A 26,821-nucleotide genomic window follows, 5' to 3' on the forward strand; every position below is an offset into this window, starting at 1 on the left:
TTGATGCTTTTAATCTTGTAATATTTGCTACATTAACTACTCCGAGTTTTATATTGTTTTTTATATTCTCCTAAACTGTTACTTTTTATACAGTTTCTTAATATGTATTATGCCTTAGGTGAGTTTATCTATTTAATATTGATATTTATAAGGCTCTTAATTGATATTTATCTGATATTTATGTCTCATATTTCTATTTACTCTTTTGAAAATGTGTTGGTCATTCCTTTTTTATGAGGCAATGAATATTGGTTGGGTTCATACAGTATTTATTCCTATTGACAAATTTTATTGTATAACACACATTAATGTATATATAATTGTTCCGTCGCTTTATGAAATATTTATTGTTGAGCGATCTGCTTTGTGTTTATTGGCCTCTGTGGTTTCCCCCATTGGCCACGTTATTTCCCCCATGCAAATTGTCTGTTATAGACTTCCCCTGGTAGGGCTTTTTCTTTCTTTTTATGCTCCTTTTTTCTTTGGAGTTCTCTTGCTCTCTCTTTTCTTTTTTCTGGTCTTTTCTTTCCCTCTTCCTATCTTTCTATCTCTGGGGACTCCTGCTTCAATGTATTGTTTACAATCTTTTTATCCTTCTTCTACCCTTATGTTGGATGACCTATTGAAATGTACTCTTTTTTTTCTCTTTATCAGATGTCTTTGTTGATGTTGTTATCTGTGTCACTATTAGTTGCTTAAATGTAATCTCTCTTAATGTTCGTGGATTGAACTACCCTGTTAAGAGGCCCAAGATCCTTGATTTTTTGTATGGTGATATTGTTCTACTTCAGGAGACCAAGATAGCCTTTAAGGAAGCTTTGCTTTTACGGAAGGAATGGGTTCTTGATATCACTTGTTCTGAAGCTTCTGGTAAAAAGAATGGGGTTGTGACTTTGATTTCCAAAAATTCAGGTCTGTCTATTGTTACTGCTGAGCATGATACTAATGGGAGATGGTTGCTTTCTCGTCTGTCCAATGGTTCAGATGAGTTACATGTAATGAATATATATGCCCCTAACGTTGATGATCCTTCTTTTTGGAGTTCTGTTAATAGGAAGCTCTCTGAACTTCCTCAGAATGCCAGAACTATTGTTGGTGGTGATTTTAATTTGCCCTTAGATCCTATCCTAGATAGACAGTCTGCTCTTAAAATGTTTTCCCCCTAGGTCGCATAAACATCTGCTCAGTTTGTGTTCTGCTTACCAGCTCATTGACACATGAAGAATTCATAATCCCACGGGTAGTGATTTTACATTCTTTTCCTCTCCCCGCTCTAGCTTTTCTCTTTTCGATTATCTCCTTGTTGATGCTGCCCTTTTAAAACATACCGTTATTGTCATGATTCATCCAATAGTTGTTTCTGATCATGCTGCAGTCTCAATGACTATCCTTAATTTTACTGATGCGAGAGGCCCTCGTACTTGACGCGCCTTAATACAGAGATTTTGGATGATAAGGATGAAGTCAAAGAACTTAATGAGGAAATTGCTAACTTCTTCCAAGATAGCTTCAATGAATTCTCCAAAAGTTTAATGGGATGCATTTAAATGTACTATTCAGGGTCATATTATTAAAAAAAATTCAAAAAGAAATAGAGAGTCGTTGCAGTCTTTGGGAGATGAGGTCAAATGTAAAGAGGTGCTTTTTAGAAGTTCTAATGATAAATCTCTCCTACAGCATATTAAAAACTTGAAATACTGTTTCAATTCTATAGTTACTAAAAAAGCTTATATTGGTGTACATGCTCAGAAATCTCGACAGTTGTTACTACGGTAGAGAGCTGGGAAGATGTTGGCTACCATCTTAAAGTACCAGAATGCAAATGTCAGACATGTCCAGATTTCTCATATTAATGACAAGAATGGTTCTAAGAAATTTCATACTCCAGAAATACTTGAAGTTTTTCGAGACTATTATGAGAAGCTTTATACTCCCAAGGATCTATGCAACATTTCTGAGTGTCAGCAATTCTTGAAATTGATTCCTATGAATACTGTCTCACATTCTGATATGATTGATTTGGGGAAGCCAATTGACTCTGAAGAGATAATTCATACCATTAAAGCTACTCAGTCGGGGAAAGCTCCGGGGCCTGATGGCTTCCCGATTGCTTTTTATAAAACTTTTTCCTCATTAATAATTAAATATCTTCAACAGGTTTTTGATAATTTTATCCTCTCTGGCAAGGTCTCTGGTTCAGCAGGTGAAGCCACTATTGTTGTTATCCCGAAAGAGGGCGAGGATCATTCTGATCCTAAAAATGTTCGTCCAATTTCATTATTAAATATGTAAGCGAACATTTTTGCCAAAATCCTGGCTAAACTTTTAGAGGGTCACATTCCTAATCTTATTCATGACTCCCAGACTGGTTTTGTGAAAGGGAAACCGGCTAGAGACAATATCTGAACCTTTTGTCATATTTTGGAGAAAGCAAAACTCTACCTTACCATCGGCGACGATTGCCCTTGACACCGAAAAGGCTTTTGACAAAGTATCTTGGTCTTTTTTACAAGCAGTACTTATATCACATAATCTAGGGGACTCTTTTATCAATATGGTAATGTCTCTTTATGCTCAACCTAAAGCTAACATCAGAGTCAATTGGGCTACGTCTTCTTTTTTTAACCTTCGTCAGGGCACTAGACAAGGGTGCCCGTTATCACTCCTTTTTCTACTATCACTAGACCCACACCTTTGTTTACTCAGCTTAAATATAGCTATCAAAGGATTCCAATTTGGTTTACATACATTTAAAACTGCTGCATATGCGGATGACGTTCTTATTTTTTCAGAGGATATTGCTACTGCACTTCCTGCGATCTCCAATACCATTAAAGAGTTTTCGTTTGTTTCAGGTTATACTCTGAATAAAGACAAAACAGAAATGTTTCCTCTTAATTCACTGTGTTTCCCTTTCCACATGGGTGATTCCGGCTTTAAATGGCAATTGACTCGTATTAAATATTTAGGAATTTGGTTTTGTAAAAATCTCTTGGATACCATTTCCTACAACGAATCTCGAATCATAACTAAAGTCAAAGATCTTTTGTCCTCTTGGTCCCCGAAATATATCTCCTGGTGGTGAAGATTTCAAACTCTTAAGATGATGATAACCCCGATTATTAATTTTTTATCTTCCATGCTTCCTATAAAGCTTTCCTCGTCCTTTTTCCATGAAATTGATTTACTCACTTCTACATTTTTGTGGAAGAATAAACGTCAGAGAATGGCATATAAATATCTTAGAAAGCCTTCGGTTTTGGGTGGCTGTAATCTTCCAGATTGGAACTTGTATCAAATTGCCTTTTTAGCTCTTTGGTTCTTACCAGATTCCCAACATTCACCCCCGTGGATTCATATTGAGCGTGAGTTATGTACTCCTCTCTCTACTCCCTCCTTTATTACTGCTTCTCAAGTCATTCTTGGTCATTTTCATCGTATTATACTAGATACGATTAATGCAATAAAATACATTGATAAAAAAGTATCCAAGCCTATTCATAATTCGAGGTGGGCCTCGCTATGGTATAACCCTAAAAATGTTGTTGATATTGACTCTGATATGATTTCTTCCTGGGCTATTAGAGGTCTTACGTTGGTCAAAGATCTTTATGACTCTAAACATGACCCTCTTCCCTTTTCTTCTCTGGATTGACAATACAAACTTAATAATATGGATTTTTATTCCTTTTTAAAATTAAAGGTGGCTCTTTCTAAAATATCTCTCTCTACAGATTCCACTATTATCTCACTTCTTTCTATGTGGGTTCGTGCAGGACATACTGCTTCGAGAATATATAAGTTTTTAGCTGCTCCTCTTCATTCACAACCTACAATTACACTAGTTAAGTGGTCTCATCATTTTGAAGAAAACATTTTTAATCATATTTCGCAGGAAAATTGGCAGTTGATTGGAAAACTTTCCCTATGTAATAAAATTGCTCCTTGTCTTATTCAAACTAAATTTTTTACATTGAATCTCCTACATTGGACCCCTACCCGCTTATACAAATTGAAGCTTGGAGATAACGATTTCTGTTGGAATTGTAATTTGGTTTCAGGTACTCACCAGCATATGTTTCTTGAATGTTCATTATTGCAACCTTTTTGGGGCTTAGTGCAAAAACATCTCTCGATAATCTTTAATACTCAATTGGAGCTTTCCCTTCCTGTGATCTGATTAGGTCCATGGGCTGCAACAACTTCTTTACCTCTTGATACTTGGGGTATGCAATTATTAGATTTGCTGATCTCCGTTGCTGTTAAAGTTATACTGGCTGATTGGAAATCTTTAAATCTTTTGTCCTATCATACTTGGTGGGCTTGGGTATCATATCTTTGTAGGGCTCATACTTCTATCTTTAGTAGTACTTGGAGGTGATTAGATAAATATATGAATTTGTCATCTCAGTGGTTAGCAGCTCAATATCCCTTTGATTCTAATATTTAATGTGTTTCCCCGTTGTAGCAGGTGTCCACCTCTCCTTCTTCTTTCCTCTCATTCCTTTTTCTCCATGTTTCTTTTCTTCTTTCGTTATACTCACTTCTGTTATACAATTTCATTTATTGGAGCAATACAACTTCGTATTTATATAAAAGTGGTATGATCTGCTGATTTCTTACTTTTTCTCTACTCAGACTGTGCAATATTTTGTTTAAATTCAATTTATTATATGTATCAGACGTAACTTACGTATTTTGTTTTCTTGTAGGTTATTATTCCCTGATATGAATTCTCTTTTCCGATCCTGTATTTATTCCACTTTAACTTATTGAATATCTCATAAGCTATGTTGTATTGCATTATATTATTAATGTATTGATTTTCTTTTTAAATAACAATAAAGATATTGGAACAGAAAAAAAAACTCTTAAAAAGAAAGGTTTGCACCTGGCAAAAGGTTTATTTTGCCAGGCTAAAATGGCAGGTTAAACTGCTCACAGACGCACTGCAATGGAAGGCTTGAGGCATATTTAATGGGCTACTTAAGTGGGTAGTAGAATTTTATTTACAGGCCCTGGGCATATTTGGTGCACTTTACCAGGGCCTTACAAGTAAATCAAATATGCCAATTGGGTATAAACGAATATCACCATGTTTTAATCCCAGAGCACATGCACTTTAGCATTGGTTTGCGGTGGTAAAGTTCCCAGAAGACTAGGGCCGACAAAAATTAATTCAGTAAAAAAGGAGAAGGAAGGCAAAAAGTCTGGGAGTGACCCTTAAGAGAGGGCCATTTTCCAACATGGAGCTACTTACAACTTAAACCAGTTTTACAAAATTTCAAACAACAGTTCCCTGAAAAGACATAATGCTTGGCTAAGAGTTAAGCATTTAAAACTTAAAACCTTACTCCTCATGCATGTGTAGTTTAAAGAAGAAAATGTTAAAGTTTTAAATCTCTATTTTGTATCTGCATGGTTTTTAGAGCATTTCATATGCCAAACATTTGCATGGAAAATGGTTTACTTCTCCTGAAAATTTTCACATGTACACTAAAAGGGGTGAATAGAGATTGGATTAGGTAAAAAATAAATGTTACAGACAGAATTTCTTTTGTTACTTTTATTAATTGTGCTTGTTTTTCTATGGTGTGTTTATTTTTACATGGGGTTTCATTTATATACCTCTAATGAAACACAGAATATTCATCTAGTAATGACTGTGCTGCCAGAGTCTTACTTAGTAGGGCCTATTGAAAAGATCAAACATGAGGGATTCAGGGAGCAACATCAGCACTAGCGTTTAAAATGGATGAACCATGAAAAGAGCAAGCAAGGTTGTTTAAAAATGTGGGAGAATGCAGGAGTCGTGCAAACGGTGAGGTAGAACTTAAGATAGTCTAAGGAAGGCGCAAGAAGGCAAGTGAGACAAGAAAAGCTTAGACAAGAGTCAGAAATATGAGTTTTAATAGATGAAATTAGCGAGGCACCAGAAGGAAAGACATACAAAGACAAGAGAAACGCATGGCATCAAAGTGAAGATTGAAATAACTGAGAAGAAAAAGTGAAGAATATGATGGAATTTTGAGACATCTTTTACACTCGTGGAAGGTCGATGGCATTCTTGTTTTTTCACACTATTTTACTGAGAATGATTACACTATGCACACCCAGACTACAACTACTTTTCTCTGCATTTGAGGACATCTAGTAGGCAATCACATTAGTAGGAGATACATGTAATGCAGCCCAGAATATGTGTTTTGATAATGGTACACTGTGAATAAGACCTAGTATGTTGCTAATCCTCCCTAGGTGCACATTTTACTGATTTTGAAATATCCATCGCACTGAAACACGTATAGTTGCCCAAGAACACTATAAGAAAGACCTGGCAAAATCTATTTGTTGGAATGTGTCCAATTACTATGAAAATCTAGCACTAGGCTCAAATTAAATATAAACATTCTTGTTATACTAATGTCTCCCTTACTGTGCTAGTAGATAGACACTAACCAGAAAAACCTGCCTTGGAATTTGTGCAGTTTAAATAATCTCTTTACATTAGCATACTTAATCATGCAGAGCTCATTTATGTGGCCCAATTGTAGTTTCTGTAATGGCATATTTGTATGGTACCTGAATACGTACTCCAAAATATTGTTCGACCAAAATGTTGTCACCATTATATTGTGATTGCCAAAATATAGTGGGTCGTCATATTGTTGATAAACATATAGATTTTTTCTTTTTGGTAATAATATTTATATTTGAAATACAGTACACTATTATATCATGGTATGTAATGTAGTTTTCAATTATATTGTTTGGTTTGTTTTTGTTTTAATTTGATATAAAAATATATTTGTCCTTGTATTAAACATTTTATTATTTTTTGATTCAATTGTATTTTTCAGAAGTTATGTGAGTTTTTAATTTAATTGATTATTAGTTTATTTGTAATAACTTTGTTAAAGATTTATTATTAAATTATTCAATGTGTTAACATTGGAAATTATGTGTTTAGTTAACCTGTTATATTTTGATTTGAGTATTTAATTTAATTTTATATGTTGTGGGTTTCATTTTAGGATTTTGTGGATATTATTGTATTTTAAAGCAATTGTAATTCTTATAAAATTGAAATTAGATAAATTACATGTAATATTGAAAATAAACGTCTATAGTTTTAATAAATGAATCAAATTGTTACATTTAAAAAATGTATTATAGAGGTCTTTATTTTTTACTATGTCTATAAAAATAATTTTGGCTTTAATTGGGGCTTGGTTTGGCAATGTTTTATTATAAGGAGTGCCAAGTATGATGTGAGCCCAATTGCAAACACAAACTTGGCATCCCTCATATGCAAGCCCTCGAATGAGACATCAAACAAAAAAATAAATGTTAAATGGTCAGTAGTGGCAACTAATGGTGCGACACTGGCTCAAATCTATTAAATATTTGTGGAGAAATTGTCCCTGGTCGAATCATCTCTAGTAACTGATCTTAATTTCGTTACTTTGCATTGCCAGTGAATGGACCAAGTGAGGAACCTCTTTGTGAAAACAGGATGGAGGGGTGGTTGCCTTAAAAGCCCGCCTAGTTTGTTCTCCAAAGAGTGGTGTTATGAAAAAATAATGCTTACTAGAAGCTCCAAAGAAGGGCTGTTGTACTGAAATAAGCAACGCTAGGAAGCAATATTAGACTATTCTGATCAAGACCAGAAGGAATTGAGAATCAGAACAATGGTCAGCTTTAACAAATGCCCTCCAAAATAAGGACTCAAAGGCCTTTTGGAGGCTTGTTTCGACCGCTTACCGGAAAATTGATAACCATTTGGAAGAATTAGTTCAACCAGACAAGTGGATAGCACACTTTAGGGTCCTCTATAGAGAATGGGACTAGGATATGCCGCAGACTAGGCAACAGGAGAAGGGCCCACAGTAGAGCATTTTTATACAACCTGCATTGATGAGCTGGTAGCTACTGAAGGGAGGGCTGTAAACTTCAGCTTTGTGTTAGCTGAGACGGCCCTTGCTTTAAAGCAGGCAAAGAAAGAGAAGGCCCCCGGGATGGACGGCAACCCCGGCAATCTCTACCTATCGCAGCCTGAAGTTTGGATCCCTTACCTAAATGCCTTGAGTAATGCCATTATGCGGGGCAAGGCTATTGCTCCATCGTGGTGTAGAGCCACCATAATCCCAATATTTAAGAAACATTTGCAATGCAATAGGTTTCGCATTACTGAAAGTTTGAGCTATTGGCGTTGCAAATAATAATGCAACGCCATAGGCCAAACTTTCAGTATTGCAAGACCTATTGCATTGCAAATGCATTTGGTACAACATTCTTTTCATCTTTTACCAGTAACATGCTTACACTTTCCCTCTAAAAACTAGAGACACCATCTCTATGGAGGTGGCTTGAGCTGAAGCAGCTCCTCTGTGAGTTCCGAATCCTCCTATCAATTCGCATTTAAACACCAGAAAGAAAATGCTGTAACAGCGTTATTTCATCTACCATGACTCTTCAATTCAGCATGGTTTTTTGATGTATCCTATTTTACTCTGAAAGCGGTGATTAAAGAAGGATTAACTTACACAACACAGAATGGCATGCAGTGGATAAATTGAGTGCAGCTCACTTTGAAGCTCCGTGGGCTCCTGTGGTAGCCTATTAAAAAAAATTACATGCTGTCAGTAAAGCATAGAAAAAGGCCTAAATGCTCACCCTCTTCAAATTAAGGACTTGGATGGTGCCTCACTCCATGCACAGGGAAAAAGTGGATTAGGGAAAATGTTATATTCATGCTCGGAGGGTGGGAGAGGGCTATATGCAAATTGGGAGGATGTGAGCACTCATGCTGAAGCTCCGAGGGCTCCAATGGTGGCCACATTCAACAAACTATGTCAGAATGGGGGTGGGAACGCTTCAGTGTTTGTATAGGATTTTTTTTTTTAAAAATATACCTGTAAGCAGAGACCCACCTGCCGCTCTGCGGTGCCAAGAAAGATCTTAAGACACACAGATGATGGATGGAATGCAGAGCAGATCAGACATTCACCCCCAGTCAAGAGATGTTGGTTAAATCCATTATACCTTTGCTCACCATGCCACCCCAGTTTAGACCCAACCATATGCTAATTAGTCTTTACCCTGTGCCTCATGGGAACAGTCTTCTCCAAACAGCCAAGCCAGGTCCTTCCTGGAACAGAAACGAGCATCCTGGGACTGGTTTCCAGTCATCACCCCTAATCAGTCAGGCTAGCTTGAATCCAGTGGCACAGTGAGACCGGGACCCACGTCTGGGCATAACCAGCACACTTTGGGCGAGACAGCAAAAGACACACAGCAGATGGACGAAATGCAGAGCAAATCAAACATTCACCCCCAGTCAAGACATCTGGGTTAAATCCATCATTCTTTTACTCACCATTCCACCCCAGTTTAGACCCAGCCATATGCAGATCAGTCTTGACCCTGTTCTTCATGGGAACAGTTAAGCCCGAACTACCAAGCCAGGTCCTCCCTGGAACAGAAACAAGCATCCTGGGTTTCGGGGCATCACCCCTCATCAGCCAGGGTAGCTTGAATCCAGTGGCACAGTGAGCCCGGGACCCATGTCTGGGCATACCCAGCGCACTTAGGGCGAGAAAGCAAAAGATGCCCAGATGATGGACGGAATGCAGAACAAATCAAACATTCATCCGGGAAGAGATGTGGCGCAGCGACCAAGGTGCCTGACTCCGGACTGCAAGGTTCACGGTTCGATCCCCGGCACCAGCGGCAGATTACCCCAGCACCATGTAACTCTGGGCCATAGCTCGCTTAATCTTCCCAACGGCCCCCAGCGCCGGGACACCTCCACTGAGGTAGCTGTGCTCTTTACAAATGCTGGAATTTATTTATTTCATTTCATCCCCAGTCAAGAGATCTGGGTTAAATCCATTGTTCTTTTGCTCACCATGCCACCCAAATTTAGACTGGGCTGTAGTGTTCCCATGAAGCACAGTATCAAGACTGATTTACATATGGCTAGGTCCAAACTGGGGTGGCATGGTGAACAAAAGAACAATGGATTTAACCCAGATCTATTGACTGTGGGTGAATGTTTGAGTTGCTCTGCATTCTGTCCATCATCTGTGTGTCTTTTGCTTTCTTGTCCTAGGTGCGCCAGGTATGCTAAGACGTGGGTCCTGGGTTCACTGTGTCAGTGGATTCAAGCTAGCTTGGGTAATAAGTGGTGATGCCCTGAAACCGGTCCCAGGATGCTTGTTTCCAGTAAAGGGAAGACCTGGCTTGGCAGTTTGGGCTGGACTGTTCCCTTGAGGAACAGGGTCAAGACTGATTTGAATATGGCTGGGTCCAAACTGGGGTGGTATGGTGAGCAAATGAAGATCCATTGACTGGGGTAAATGGTTGATTTGCTCTGCATTCCATCCATCAGCTGTGTGTCTTTTGCTTTCTCGCCCTAAGTGCGCTGGGTGTGCCCAGACATGGCTCCCGGGCTCACTGTGTCACTGGATTCAAGCTAGCCTGTCTGATGAGGGGTGTTGTGGCCCTGGAGTCAGAATAGTAAATCTCAATTTCCTCAATGTTTTGCAATAGGAAATCTGTCACTCACTTATGCATTTTAAAAACCGTTTCTTTGGGTTCAGTTAGTAAGTTAGTGATACAGCATTTCTATACTTTCTATTATGTTGGCTGGAAAGAAGTTAATATATTATAATTTAATGTTTTTTTCCATTTATAGTCTTAAAAAAATATTTTGGTAAGCAGATTATTGATTTAATTGAAGTATAACATTAAAATATTAAACCAATATTTTCGAAATGTAAAAATATAAATTTAATGTATGTAGTCATATATGTAATGTAAAGTTAAACAACTTTTTGAACAATTTAGTTACTATAAGTGTGCTAATATTAATTTACATTAAACAAACAATATCATATTTTAATATAACTTTATAAATAGGGAAATGTAATGGCAATGTGTAAATTAGTGCTAATAACGTTTCTTCTTCACAATATATATAATATTAGCTACAGAAAATAATGGACCTATGTTTCAAAATGATAAAGCTTTTATATGAGGCAAAAAAATAAAAAATTGTAATTTTCTCTTATTTTTTGCATCAGATAAACATTTTTATATTAAAAAAAGTTTTTGTACACATTGTAACATTGTTATATATTTTTATACACATTATTCTTACATTTTATTTACTGTTTGTAAGTACATAAAAGAAAAATATTATTTTCTATTGACTCCTATCTGTTTATAAGGTATTTAACATTTCTATTTTGCTGATTTGTCATGGTATTGTCCAACAATGATGAGGACATTGTATGTTTCTATTAATAATGGGTTGGGTGGATGTTATTGAATTTATTTAAAGTGTGTTTGGTTATGAATAATGACTTAGTTAATGTTTTACAACTTTAAAAGTGCAAGTTTGATTTTTGTGTGCCTATTTTGAGCATCTATTGTTGGTATTTGAATAGTATATTGTTGGCATTTTGTTGGAAGTTTTGTAATGTATACCGAGATTATTTGTCTTACATAGTGGCTTTCTGAGGGCTTTGGTGGGAGTGGGAGCATAACATGGTTGTATTTGCGGGTCAATTCGCTTCTCCCTGAATAATGTTTATTTTGGAGCTGCATTCATTTAATATTTTTAATTTTCATTAAAGAAAATGGGTTAGATAATTTACCTTTCCAATATTTTTGTAAATCATTTCATGTTTATTTTTGGGTTTTGTTAGCTTTTTTAATTATCTCTTTAGTTGCCTTCATTTGAGTTGCTATTTATGTTGCTAAGTATATACTGTGACATTCCCCCAAGGCATCATTTTTATGTTTTAAGGGATTCAATGGGTTTGAGAAGACCATACTTTGAATATTATTTAAAGATTGTAATTTTGTATTTTTGGGAGAATAATATTGTGGAAGTTAGTGCTGGATAGGAACCTTTTTCCTAAGTATTTACTACATCTACAGAACTGTGAGTATTTATTTTAAGTATTGTATTTGGAAGAATATTGGTTAGGTAAATAAAATGGTTTGATTTTTAAATATATTTTTGTTGGTTAGGTAATCAAAAGGATTTGAATTTTAATATATTTGACGTTATATGGTTAACATCCATATATGCTGTTTCTATGCCATAATGTTGTTCATATTTTGAGCACATGCATTAGTTTGGCTTCCAAATATGATTCTTGCTATTGATAGTTAATTAATTTATTTTATTTTAGATGTTAGTAAATATGTTCTGTTTTTGTGTGCATAGTTTTCTTAGAATTGGGTTTATTTTTATTTTTGGCAATGAATTATTGTTTGAATATTATCTAGTATAATGTTACATGAAGGGATGTAGTTATTATTTTAAAAAGTACATAGATAAAGGATACATTAATATTAGTTAAAGTGTAAATACAGTTTGTATTGCTTTTTCAAAGACATCAGAAACTAGAAAAAATACTCTTGTGAAAAAAGGGCACTTTTGAACAAAAAGCACAGAGAAGCGGTAGAGTCTCTCAATATAGTTACTCATTGGCAACTAAAACAAGAACATGCCGCTTGTGTTGATGAAGTTGCTGCTTGAGTAGAACATCTACTCAAGCTGCAGAAAGAAGCTGAGTCCACTTGTGCAGCACATGGTGCAGTTTGTGCTGATTTTACAGCATGGAACAAGTTCCAGGTGCTAAAAATTGTTTTTTTTATTTTGCTAATAACTATGGAACCATTTGACGAATATTAACAAAACCTTCCAAGAAGAAAAACATCCACCTCAACCCCTTCCTAGAAAGTTTCAGGGTAATCTCTCAAGCAGGGGCGAGGGAGTTCCTAAACACAATTTCCACAGCAATGTCCATAGTGCTGAAGAGAATTACACCTAATTTGGCCAAAAAGTAGATCTTTACCGTGAAAGCAAGCTTTTTGTAATTTTATGTAAATCTGTTCAGGACGTTTTGAGGAATTAAGGTTCAAAATTTATAGTTATCAGGATGGTTAGGTTTGTGGAATGCTTATTGGAGTCTCATTGGCACACAGCTTTAAAAAATAGTGATCCAATCATCCAAGTAGGTTATTTTCCTGTCTTCGCATCACTCCAGCTGGAGCATTGATTGGCTGGACATAACTTGAAAAAAAATATTGCAGCTGCCATGACAGGACTCGGGTACTGGGTCCCCATGTTCTGAAAATAAAAGTGGGATGGGTATTCCCAGACGTGGGACCCGTGCTCACTACGCCACTGGAGTCAAGCTATCCTGGCTGATGACGGCTGATAGCCAGAAACCGGTCCTAGGATGCTTGATTCCGGTCCAGGGAAGACATGGCTTGGCAGTTCGGGCTGGACTGTTCCCATGAGGCACAGGGTCAAGACTGATTTGCATATGGCCATGTCTGAACTGGGGTGGCGTAGTGGGCAAAAGAACGATGGATTTAACCCAGATCTCTTGACTGGGGGAGAATGTCTGCATTGTCAGCATTCCGTCCATCATTTGTTTGTTGTAACGCTTTTCACCCTAAGTGGGATGGGTATTCCCAGACGTGGGACCCGTGCTCACTACGCCACTGGAGTCAAGCTATCCTGGCTGATGACGGCTGATAGCCAGAAACCGGTCCTAGGATGCTTGATTCCGGTCCAGGGAAGACATGGCTTGGCAGTTCGGGCTGGACTGTTCCCATGAGGCACAGGGTCAAGACTGATTTGCATATGGCCATGTCTGAACTGGGGTGGCGTAGTGGGCAAAAGAACGATGGATTTAACCCAGATCTCTTGACTGGGGGAGAATGTCTGCATTGTCAGCATTCCGTCCATCATTTGTTTGTTGTAACGCTTTTCACCCTAAGTGGGATGGGTATTCCCAGACGTGGGACCCGTGCTCACTACGCCACTGGAGTCAAGCTATCCTGGCTGATGACGGCTGATAGCCAGAAACCGGTCCTAGGATGCTTGATTCCGGTCCAGGGAAGACATGGCTTGGCAGTTCGGGCTGGACTGTTCCCATGAGGCACAGGGTCAAGACTGATTTGCATATGGCCATGTCTGAACTGGGGTGGCGTAGTGGGCAAAAGAACGATGGATTTAACCCAGATCTCTTGACTGGGGGAGAATGTCTGCATTGTCAGCATTCCGTCCATCATTTGTTTGTTGTAACGCTGAAAATAAAATAAGGCATAAGGGGGCAGGGTAGTGGTACCCTGACCCTGGAGCTTGCGGGGCAGTCTCAAAAGGACACTTCTTGAGTCAAATTTAAAAAAAAGATTTGGGGGTCTACTGCAATCCTGTGGGAGTCCCACGGGAGCCAGCGCTTGCCTCTAGACTTCTGAGGGAGTCTCACAGGAGCCAGCACAGGATCCTGGCTCCTGTGAGTGTCCTGCAAGATCAGAAAGCAATAACAAAAGGGGAGGGTAGTGTCCATTGTGGTTGGGAGGGTTGGCTGCCTGCGGAGGGAGGGTGCAAGAATGGCGGGCAAAGCTAATCCTTTCTGCATGGCTATACTGATAGTGAAACACATGTTAGGGGTTGCTTTTATTCATTCCAGGTTGGCTTTGTGGTATTTTACTAATCCAAACCTGAAATACTGTGCCTGGCGTGGTAAAATGTTTTTTTCATGTTACAGTGCGGCGTGGAAGGCACTGTGCTAACACTATGCCTAAAGACTTTGCTAGAAAAACAGACATTTGAGGTGAACAGAATGTCGTTGGTGTTGTAGGGTGATTTATTCAGGAGCTGCTCTACACCTAAACATGGGAACTAACCAGATTTCACTGCTTCTTTTTTGTACACACATATATATGTATATATGACTAAGAACTGTTGAGTTCACAACGCGTCGTTGTGCCCGAATAAATATACTTTGAACTTTTCCGGATTGGTGTGGCTCGTCCTTGCAGTAAGTTGCGAGTTTCGTGTGCAAAAATATATATAAATATATATCAATCCCTTCACTAGTTTTGGAGTTATTTAAGGAAAAAGAAATATGGATATCTAGGGACTCAAATCCTCTGCGGATCAAACAGATCTCATGCTGAGATCTGATTGGCTGGCAGCACTTCAACCAGAAAGTGTTACCAACCATCATGGGGCTAAAACTCAGCCAAGTCTCAAGAAATAGGTTAAAAAATAAACAGAAGGGGGAAGGGTAGGAACACCACAACCCCAAGGCTTGGTGGTAGGATCTCTGTGGGAACCCCACTAGGGCCCAAAAACATTTTTTTTTACATTTTTGCCATTATTTCGCTGATGATCCATGACTCTGCAGCAAACTTTTACAAAAAAACAAGCACGGTCTCCCACGCTTGTTTATTTGAAAGTCTCCTGGGTGGGCCAGGTCCGTGGGGGGGCAGATAGTGGCAGAGCATGATGACAGCGCACAGCCCTCCCACCGTAGACAACCTTTACACACAGTAAAAGCGCCAGTCCATGGCGCGGACGTGACAATCATGCACATAGTACAGGAAGCACCAAAACACACCAAGGCACCAAACGTAGTGTGTAAGACAAAAAACTATTTTTGCAGTCCAATGAGTGAGTCTCCCTCCTTGTATAGCACCAAACAGCGAAGCTATCTGTGTTAAGGTGCTGGTGCAGATATCTGGTCCCTAACACCTTGCTTGAGGGTGGTAATTGAGTTTGCTGGTTCCAAGGTGGGAGCCGCGGTATGTCCAATTAAGCATATTACCAACAAGTGTCCGTGAGAACCTGGTATTGCTGTAGATGGACCAATGTGAATGGGACTGGAGTCAGTTTTGATGTGTCACCTTGGAGAGTAGAGCAGCTTTCATTCTGTTGACATGGGTTGCAACTCCCTGTGTACCTGTGCTGGCCTGAGGTGATAATCATGCACATAGTAAAGGAAGCACAACAACACAACGGGGTGACAATCTGAGTGTGCAGGACAAAAACAATTAAAGATATTGGGCAATAATGGCGTATTGCCATCCAATGAGCGAGTGACCCACCTTGTATAGACCTGAACAATGGAGTGGTCTGCACCAAGGCGCTGGTGCAGCTATCCGGCCCATTACCCTTTGCTTCAGGGTGGTGATAGGAGTCTGAATGCTGGCCTTGGAGAGTAGAGCAGCTTTCATTACAGTGGCATGGGTTGTAACTGCCTGTGTATCTGTGCTGGTCAGACGTGACAATCATGCACATAGTACAGGAAGCACCAAAACACACCACTGTGACAAATGTGGTGGGTAAGACAAAAAACAATAAAACATAGTGGTCGATCCTCTAGGTATTGCCATCCAATGAGCAAGTTACCTGCCTTGTAAAGCGCCAAACGATGGAGTGGTCTGCTTCAAGACGCTGGTGCAGCTAACCAGTCCCTAACCCTTTGCTTGAGGGTGGTGATAGGAGTCTGAGTTGGAGCCTTAGAGAGTAGAGCAGATTTCATTACAGTGACATGGGTTGTAACTCCCTTTGTCCCTGTGCTGGCCGTACATGACAATCATGCACGAAGTAGAGGAAGCACCAAAACATACCAGGGTGACAAATGTAGAGTGCAAGACAAAAAACAATAAAACATATCAGGCATTCTTCTGACATATCGCCGTTGAATGAATGAGTGCCCAGCCTTTTATAGCACCAAACGGTGGAGCTGTTTGTGTCCCTAACTCTTTGCTTGAGGGTGGTGATAGGAGTCTGACTGCTGACCTTGGAGAGTAGAGCTACTTTCATTATGGTGACATGGGTTGTAACTCCCTGTGTACCTGGGCTGGCAATCATAATCAATACAATTGATGACATTGACGATTATCATAATATCTATATACATAGCGGGTACCACAGACTGAATTATCACTTGACGCTACTATCACCATACTAGATGACACACAAAATGTCAAACTCAAAAGCATGAAATGCTGAGTCAGCCCTTTCAGGGCGAAGCCCACAAACTGCAGGATAAACTCAAATCTTTGAAGCAAGGGTATTAATTCATCTAACTGTAATCCCAGTGGGTTAATGCAAAGATTCACAGCAGAGTTTCCAAACTATGTGCAACAGAGGTGTCTCTTGTGTGTGTGTGGGGGGGGGGTGAACTTATGACATAGTATCTTGATTTAAATGTAGCGCCTATGTTTGGATCTTTTGTGCTCTCCTCAGATTCTGCCGACAGGCTCCCGTCACAATAAAAATACATAGGCCATTTATGTCATATAGCACACCTCACACACTGAGGTGACTCATATGGCACATATGCAGAAGTTTCTATTTCATGACGCAATTATTGTTCCCACTTTATTGAAAATATCTTGAGACGAAGACTTAGCCTGATGAGTGGGGGGATCTAGGTCATTGGATTTGGTTGTAATATGCCCTGCATGTACAGACACGTGTATATATGTTTAGATCGATATAAGATGTCAGAATGTGAGCCTTTATGTTTACAGGTCCTCTACCTCTGTTGATTCATACAGTGGGTATAATCTTGGTGGCTGTATCTGATTGATCTTTATTCTTCTCACCATCCACATTAGTATCCATTTGATTTTGTCGAATTATTTTTAAGGCTTTAATTATTTTCTATTAGGGTCATTTGAGTTATTTTTTATAAGGCTTGTAGAATATAGTTTACATAGAGTTGTTTATATTAAGGGAGATAGGGACAATAATAACCAGTTGGCCAGCGTTAATTCTTTATTCCAATATGGACGATTCATTATAATTCCACTAGAAGAGGTATTTAGTCCTTTTTTGCTGTTGCCACCAGGAAATAAAATGTCGAGCCTGTGCTTTTGAACTTTTTCCGGAGCAAGAGAGAGAGCACGGATACTTTCGAATTAGACCCCGAAGAGAAGAGACAGATTAAAGGTATGAGTATATGTTAGTCAGCTGAGGACTTCGGGACTTTTCGAATACATCTTACTGATATTTGTACGTCTGCGTTTGTGTTTCATTTACGAATTAGCATACGATTCACGGCGGACGTTTGTCATATACTGAGAACACGAGTAAGGCGCCGAGTGATACAACACTCTTCTAAGGTACAAAGTATGGTATCGTGGGTGGCATTATTAACACTCATTGTACAGAGTGCGTTCTAACTGGAATTTTTTCTATATAAGGTTGGGATAAAGGTTGTACCCCCACGACCCGCCCCTTACAAGCAGGTTGGCCACTTGCGGGATACGCTGAGTGAAGAAATCTGATTAAGGTTAGTTCAGACACAGATAGTGTAGTTTAAATTGATTCTAAGAGTTGGCCCCGAGAGATCTTTTATAATAGGAGTCTTTCGCTTTTAATGATCTTGAAAGAAAAAACTCGGAAGTATTTCAGACTTGTTTGATAGAGAGAGAAGTGCGCTCAGATTTAGATTTATTGAGACGTGTAAAGCCTAAGATATGTATTTCACATTGATGTTTTCTTGCACTTGACTCGGTTGTTCTCCTGGTGGTGGGACTGTTTGCTTTTTAGTCGGTGGACTATGTTTGGGGACTGAGACCTGTGCATATACTGGCAAGGATAATAATGGTGTCGATATTATGTATATGTTATTAGAGTATGTTTCTTTCTATGTAGATTGCTGCTGTTTTTTGTCCTGAGGAGGCCAAAAGAAATCTACTGGCTAAAACGCGACCGCGTCAACAGTTTTGTTATACAGAGGGACCACAAAATAATTGAAATGTATGTGGATTTAACAGTTATACATTGCTTTCGAACATTTGGAGATATATTTTCCGGTATGCAATGGATGTGACCTCTGGGTAGCCCACACTATTGAAAGGTGGCTCCACGATTGGAAATGGTTTTTGCTGGACAGTAGCTTAGGTTTTCTATTACTTCAGAGGTGTTGTAAATATATGTTTTTATATGCTCAGTGATATAATGATGAAAAGAAAATGTGAATAGATACACATATGAAAGGATAATTAAAGGTGTCCTTGATCAAAAAACATTGCCCAATTTTTTCCTCCTTACCAATTTTTTCTTAGACTGTTTTTGTGGTACCCAGGTAATGAGAGGGTAATTGATGGGTATACCCCTAGTCAATAGAATTGAATCCCACTTTATTGAGGGCACAGTGATGAGAGAGTGAACATTAACCCAGGGAGCTACCTTCTATTGGCATAAACTAAGAACCTGCCCACTCGTTTAGAATGTCCTGCAGGATACAGTCCTCACTTTAGACTGTATTCAAATCATTTCAGGTATCAGGCTACCATTTTCATTTAAGCCCTGATCATCAGAATACATAAAACAGGTGTCTTTGATAATTTGGGGGGATCCTGACCCTCTACCTGGTATAACTTCCCAGTACTTTTTATACGGTGTTAAATAAAGGTGCCCGTCTGTTTTTCAGCCTTTCCGATTTTGGCCCCAGAAGAAACGGAAGCCCATGGTTATAACATGATTTCTCAAAGATCAAACGGTTGGTCAAGAGGGTAAGCCAGGATTATCAGCCAACTCTGCTACCACGCAGCTTGAGACATAAAAACCTGACACTGTCTCCTTTGCATCATATTCCTGGAGGGGTGCTGACACAAGTAACACCAGGCTGACCCACAGACTCAGGATTTCTTTGAATTCAGTAATATTCTAAAGTATCCATGAAATAAACAAAATTGTGATGTATGGGGGTGGGGCACCAAGGAATATGTGGATAGGGGGCAAAGGTGATATTTAGTGAACTTGCAGCACTAATCCATTTTAAAAAAATCCATTACATTGTGAGAAGAAAAGTAATGAAGGACACAGAACTCAAAATACAGAGCTCAATATTAATGAAATGTCTTCAGAATTAGAGGGAAGTTGTTGCAGCTTCTAAACACAGTACATGGAAATACTGACCCTTTATAAAGTGCTTTACACAAACATAAACACATCTTAGCACTTCAAAGGACATCTGCTGTTAATATTACCATTCCAAACGTATTTAATTGACTTTTGAAGGCTGGTTTCTTCAAATTGGTCCCACCAAGACTCACTAGTGACTTACAGATTACACAGAGATTTCTATAGCATGTGGTCAATCCACCGAGCTATCTTAGGTTACTATCTTCGCAGACTCTGGTCTGTGTGTATTTGAGGAAATGATTGGGCTGTTTCCTTCAGCACAAGAACATTGCGCAAAGAGCACTCACCTACTAATATGCCACTCACACAACCAGACACACACTGATATAGCCACATACGCACCCATTCACACACTCAGTAATACAACCACTCACAAACCTAATCACACATCTACACAACCATGCACACAACCATGCACCCACTCTCATACCCAGTCACGGACCAACACAACCACATACATACCCATTCACACACCACACAACCACTCACTCACCCACTTACATGCCACCAATCATATACCCACTCACACCCCCAAACAACTACTCACACCCAGTCACAGACCCACACAACCACTCACAAACCCACTCACACACATACATAATCACTCACACACTCACTGACATGCCCACACAACCACTGACACCCACACTCACACACCCACATGCCTACTCACACACTCACTCAACCACTCACACACTCATACAGCCACTCACACACCTACTCAGAGACCAACATAACCACTCAGACATGCATTCACTGACCCGCACAGCAACTCACCCACACGACTCACACAACCACTCACACCCAATCACACAACCACTCACAAGTCCACTAATACTCGCATAACCACTGACACACCCATGCACACAACCACACACACACATAATCACTCACACACCCACTCAGACCCCCACAACCATGCACACCCCCACAAAACCACTCACATACCCACTTACTCATCCACACAACCACTCACACATCCACTCACACACCCATAGAGCTACTCACACACCTACTCATACACCTATACAACCACTCACACACCCACTCATATGCCCACAAAACCATTGACACACGCACTCACATACCAACAATCCTACTCACACACACACTTGCACAGCCACACAACCACTGGCACACTCAGTCACACTCACACATCCACTTACACACCCACACAAACACTCATACACCAAGTCGCACCCATACAACCACTCACACATCTACTAACACACTCACTCATGCCCACACAACCACTCACACACCCATACAGCCACTCGCGCAACCAAACACACACTAATACAGCCACATACACACCCGGTCACACAACCAGTCATACAACCACTCACAAACCCAATCACAATCCACACAACCATGCACATACTCACACACCCACTTACATGCCCTGTCACAGAACCACACAACCACTCACATACCTATTCACACAACCATTCACACACCCACTCACGCCACCAATCATACACCCACCCACACAACCACCCACACTCAGTCACAGATCCACACAACCACTCACAAGCCCACTCACACACATGCATAATCACACACCCATTGACAAGCCCACACAACCACTGACACACATACTCATGCACCCACATGCCTACTCACACACTCACTCAACCACTCACACACCCATACAGCCACTTACATACCTACTCATAGACCAACATAAACACTCCGACACCCCTCACACAGACCCGCACAGCAACTCACCCACACAATGAATCACACACCCAATCACACACCAACACAACCACTCACCAATCCACTAACACCCCCACACACCAACTCACACACCCATACAGCCACTCACACACCCAGTCACAGACCCACACAAACTACTTATACACTCACTCACACATCCACACCACCACTCACATACCCAGTCACAGACCACACAGTTACTAAAAAATCTACTTATATACTCACACAACCATTCACACACCCAATCACATACCCATACACCCAATCACCCACCCCTCCATGTCCACACACCCACTCATATACCCATACAATCACGCACACACCCATGCCTACACACCCACTCACACAATCTCTTACACATGCACTCACAGACCCACACAATCACACACACCCATACAACTACTCACATACACACTCACATACCCATACAGCTACTCACACAGCCACACAACCACTCAAAACACCCACTCACATACCTATTCACAGACCCACACAACCACTCACCCTCCCAGACAACCACTCACACACTCACTTACACACCCTTATGACCACTCGCACCCCTAGTCACACACCCACTCAACCACTCACACACTTATACAGCCACTCACACACCCCCAAAACCACTCGCATACCTATTCACAGACCTACATAGCACCTCACACACCCACTCAAAGACTCATACAACCACTCACACATCCACTAAGATATATGCACAGCCACTCATGCACCCAGTCACAGACTCACACAGCCACTCATACACCCACACAATTACTCACATACCCATGCAACCACACATAAACCTACTCAAACATCCACACAACCACTCATACACCCAGTCGCAGACTCACACAACCACTCACACACCCACACAACCACTCACACACATACTTACACTTGCACATGACTACTCACACACCCACTCAACCACTGACACACAAACAGCCACTCACACATCCACTCATAGATTCACATAACTACTCACACACCCATCACAGACCACCACACCCGCTCATAAACCCACTAACACACACATACAACCACTGACACTCTCACTCACATGAACACATCCACTCACACATTCAAACAGCCACTCAATCACACAGCCACTCACATACCCATTCACACACCTACACAACCACTCACATACCCACACAACCACTCATAAACCCACTAACACTCACAACCACTGACACATCCACTCACATAACCACTCACAGACACACACAACCATTCACATACCACCTCACACAACTACTCACACACCCAGTCACATATCTACACAACCACTCACACATCTACTCACACATCTACTCAGCCACCACTCACATACCCACACAACCACCAACACACCCGATCATCTACCAATATAACCACTCACTCACACACCCACACAACTACTCACACACTCACACACCAACACAAACACACACACCAACACAACCATTGACACTCCCACTTAAACACTCGCACACCCATACAACCACATACACCAACTCACATCCATACAACCACTTACACGTTCAGTCACAGACCCACACAACCACTCACACACCCACTCACATACCCAGACAACCACTCACATATCCACACATCTACTCACACATCTACTCAGCCACCACTCACATACCCATACAACCACCAACACACCCTATCATCTACCCATATAACCACTCACTCACACACCCACTCACACAACTACTCACAAACACTCACAAACCAACACAAACACACATACCAACACATCCATTGACACTCCCACTTAAACACTCACACACCCATACAACCACACACACCAACTCACACCCATACAACCACTTACACATTCAGTCACAGACCCACACAACCACTCACACACCCACTCACATACCCAGACAACCACTCACATACCCACACATCTGCTCACACTCTCACACACCCACACAACCACTCACGCACCCACATAACAACTCATGCACACACAAAGCTACTCATACTCCGACTCACAGGCCCACACAAACACTTACACCCTTAATCACACACCCACACAACCACTCACACACCTAGTCACAGACCCACTAAGCCACTCACACTCACTCACACAAGCTCACAACTATTCACATACCCAAGCAACCACTCACACACTCATACAGCCTCTCATAGACATACATAACCATTTACACACCCACTCACACAACCACTGACAAATCCACTAACACTCACATAACCACTGACCCACCCACCCACACATCCACTCACATACCCACTCAATCACCCACATGACCTTTCACATCCTCACTCACACACCCACTCAGTTACTTACACACCCATACAGCCACTCACACACCCTCTCACAGACCCTCAAAACCACTTACAAACCCATTCACAGACCCACAAAGCAACTCAAATATCCACTCACAGACTCACACAACCACTCACACACCCACACAACCACTCACACACCCAGTCACAGACCCACAAAACCACTCACACACAACTACTCACACACCCACATCCACATTTATATAGTTGTAAAAAATAGAAGTACTAAATTAAACTTCAAGGTGAAATTGTAGTACAACTGATGTTTTAGAAAACAGTGAAATTCACTGACAAAACTACATTTTACAGGGACATTATCGTTAGAAATAAATTTGAAAAACTATAGAAATTCACTTAAAAACATAGGTTCCAGGGACATTATAGATAGGAAATAAAATACAAAACACCTTAGAAATGCACGAAAAAAGTCAAATGTTATAGGGACATTATAGTTAGGTTCAGATTTTACAAGCACAAAACCATAGAAATTCAGCAGTTATAGTGACCTGAGATACCGGCATTATATGCCAGCAAGTACTCTGCCACCCCTGTCATCTTGTCAGGTATATCTACTCCTCTCCAAAAGTACTGCAGAGAGTTAGTAACATTTTAATCACAGCTCCACAAATCAGTATAATCTGAAGTTGTGCCTCAAATCTTTGTGGACTTAAGTAATGCACTACAAAAATATTGTAGCCAAAATATTGACTGCCAAAATATTGTCAAGGGAAGCATACATAGGTACATATGAAGTTACTATTCTTAACTCCACATCTATGTAACTTGAAGCTATGCATATCTACAAAGTACAATTAGCGGAGTTGAGTAAATTAAACCTCTATGTACCTATTAAACTTACCTTGATAATAATATTGTAGTTATATTTTTGCTACAGCATTTTTGTAGCACTATATTCTTTCACAATATTCTGGTACTACACCTCCTCTGCCTAGGGCACAGAGAATACACTGCATTCAGGCCATTAATGTGAAAAGAATGAACAGCATACTGTGTGAAGTGTAGCACAAAACAACATTTTTTACTCATTGCTGGACTTAAAGAACACAGCATTTAGTTTAGTGCTTCCATCAAATTGTATTCTTTATTTCAGTATTTTGTATCTGCATTTATGAAACAGCAGAAAAATATATATGCACATTATATGTAGCAAAGAATGTTTATTGGCTAATGGAATAGTTGTGTGGCACAGGTTAGAAAGTATGGGAGTTTCTGTTTGTTTAAGTCATCACTTTACTCCGTGTTTTCCAGAACACAACAGAAAAAGTATTATACTCAGTGCCCAAAACAGAAAACACAGTGCAGAATAGAGTAACACTGTTGTGAGGTTTAACAGGACCCGAGCACATGTCTCCATTTTAGTTATATGTTTAAACTGGAAATATTTTTGTAAATGGTGACTTTTAGGTGCCTTGTACTTACACGATAAAATACACTGAAATTCTTCTGCTTGCAGCACATTTCTTCATAAACATTATATCATGTCATTCATAGACTCTGTCCAAGGCTAAGAAACCCAATGCCCTTTCATTCAGTTGTCCAGTTGGAATCACATCAGCACTGCACCTTTGATATAGAGCGATTGGAACAGGGCTTTTAATATATATACCACCTCTGAGGTAAATTCAACAGAGGAGCACTTCTGGTGATTATCCTGGATGCTGTACCAGTGACTGAGATGCAGTCCTACAGACTCTAATCTTTATCCTACAAAGGGGGTAGCCTGTTCGGCACTAGATCGGTTTCCGAATACATTGCACATAGATATGAGGGGTTGGGTTGTCTCAAGAGATTTGGCAGAGAGTACTCCCACTATGCTCTTGATAGTGTAGGTAGTATTAGGTTGGAGCTCTAAAATGTAATCATAATCACACTGTAATGTTATAATGGCTGAATTGTTTATCTTTTTCACCATTCTTGTAATGCTGATTACAGTGCTTTGCTTTATCCAACTAATGACTGCAGCTCAGTCCTACTTTATTCGTAGAAACCGTATGACATGGTTCCACCAACGTTCTCGGTCAGGTACTTATTAATCTGTCTCGTGAGTAATTCTTACATGTGCCTTTTTCACCCTATATGGGGACGTCCATGGTCTTGGGATTAGTGCTCTTCGGTTAAATAGAAAAGCCCTATTTTTGTCTGGAGGTTGTTTAAGCTTGCACCCCTTAAAAGGATCACCCCACTATAGTTTTTCCCTTCTTTGAATGCCATTCATTAAATATGGTGCAAGTAGCAGTTATTTATGTTAATTGCAGACAAGCTGTAGCAGCAATGGTACTACAACAATAAAGGCTCCCTCTTACAGGGGGAGCTGTTACCTTGGTAGTTGAGGCTCACAAAGCATATAAAACAGAGGTAATCTATTTAAGGGTCATTTTTTTCTGGCAGCAGATGCCAATGCACAAACATTTCACACATACACTGCAGCTCCAATACCAGGCCAATACAGAGCATATAAAGACTTGGAAATACCATTAACATTTCAGGAACATATGAATTCGTTCCAAGGTACCCTACCACATCCACTAAATAATGTAAGACTGGGTCCCCTCAGCAACAAGGGAGCAATCTGGCCAGTTCTAGATGGTTACACAGGTCTAGTTAGACTGTTCAGACATTTAACACAATTTGTTATGCAAACAATAACAGCAATCCAGTGAGGGCTGCTCAAGCTGCACAGCCACATTTAACAGCGCCTGCAATTAGTCTAGTAACCATCAACACAATTATCTATCATTAGGGATGGTTCCTCCAGTGGATGAATATGCCACCTGGGGCGCAGTGTTTGCTGCAACATATATCCATAACACTTGGTACACCATCTATCGCTGTTTTTCCAGACATGCTAAAACAGATGCCCTGCCCTGGATTTGGGGATGAAACTAAGTGGCAATTATGCCACAGTCGCCATAATTATTTTAGGTAACATAAAAGGGGAAGCAGCAGCTTTGGCAGTATGCCAACACCTCGTTCAAATTCCCGTTACGAACCAGGAGGGTGAACTACCAAACATTCTTGCTG

The 26,821-nt window shown here is 40.2% G+C and overlaps 1 long non-coding RNA gene across 1 annotated transcript in view; it reads left to right on the forward strand.

Moving 5' to 3' along the window:
- LOC146860599 (uncharacterized) overlaps nucleotides 1–26,821 on the forward strand; it is a 41,097-nt gene that overhangs the window by 11,442 nt on the left and 2,834 nt on the right. Inside the window, exon 3 of the long non-coding RNA XR_014979189.1 lies at nucleotides 19,269–19,350. This is a non-coding gene — a long non-coding RNA (uncharacterized LOC146860599). The remainder of the gene's footprint in view (nucleotides 1–19,268; nucleotides 19,351–26,821) is intronic.

The sequence above is a fragment of the Triturus cristatus genome, chromosome 3_1, assembly GCF_964204655.1.
Source record: "Triturus cristatus chromosome 3_1, aTriCri1.1, whole genome shotgun sequence".
NCBI lineage: Eukaryota > Metazoa > Chordata > Amphibia > Caudata > Salamandridae > Triturus > Triturus cristatus.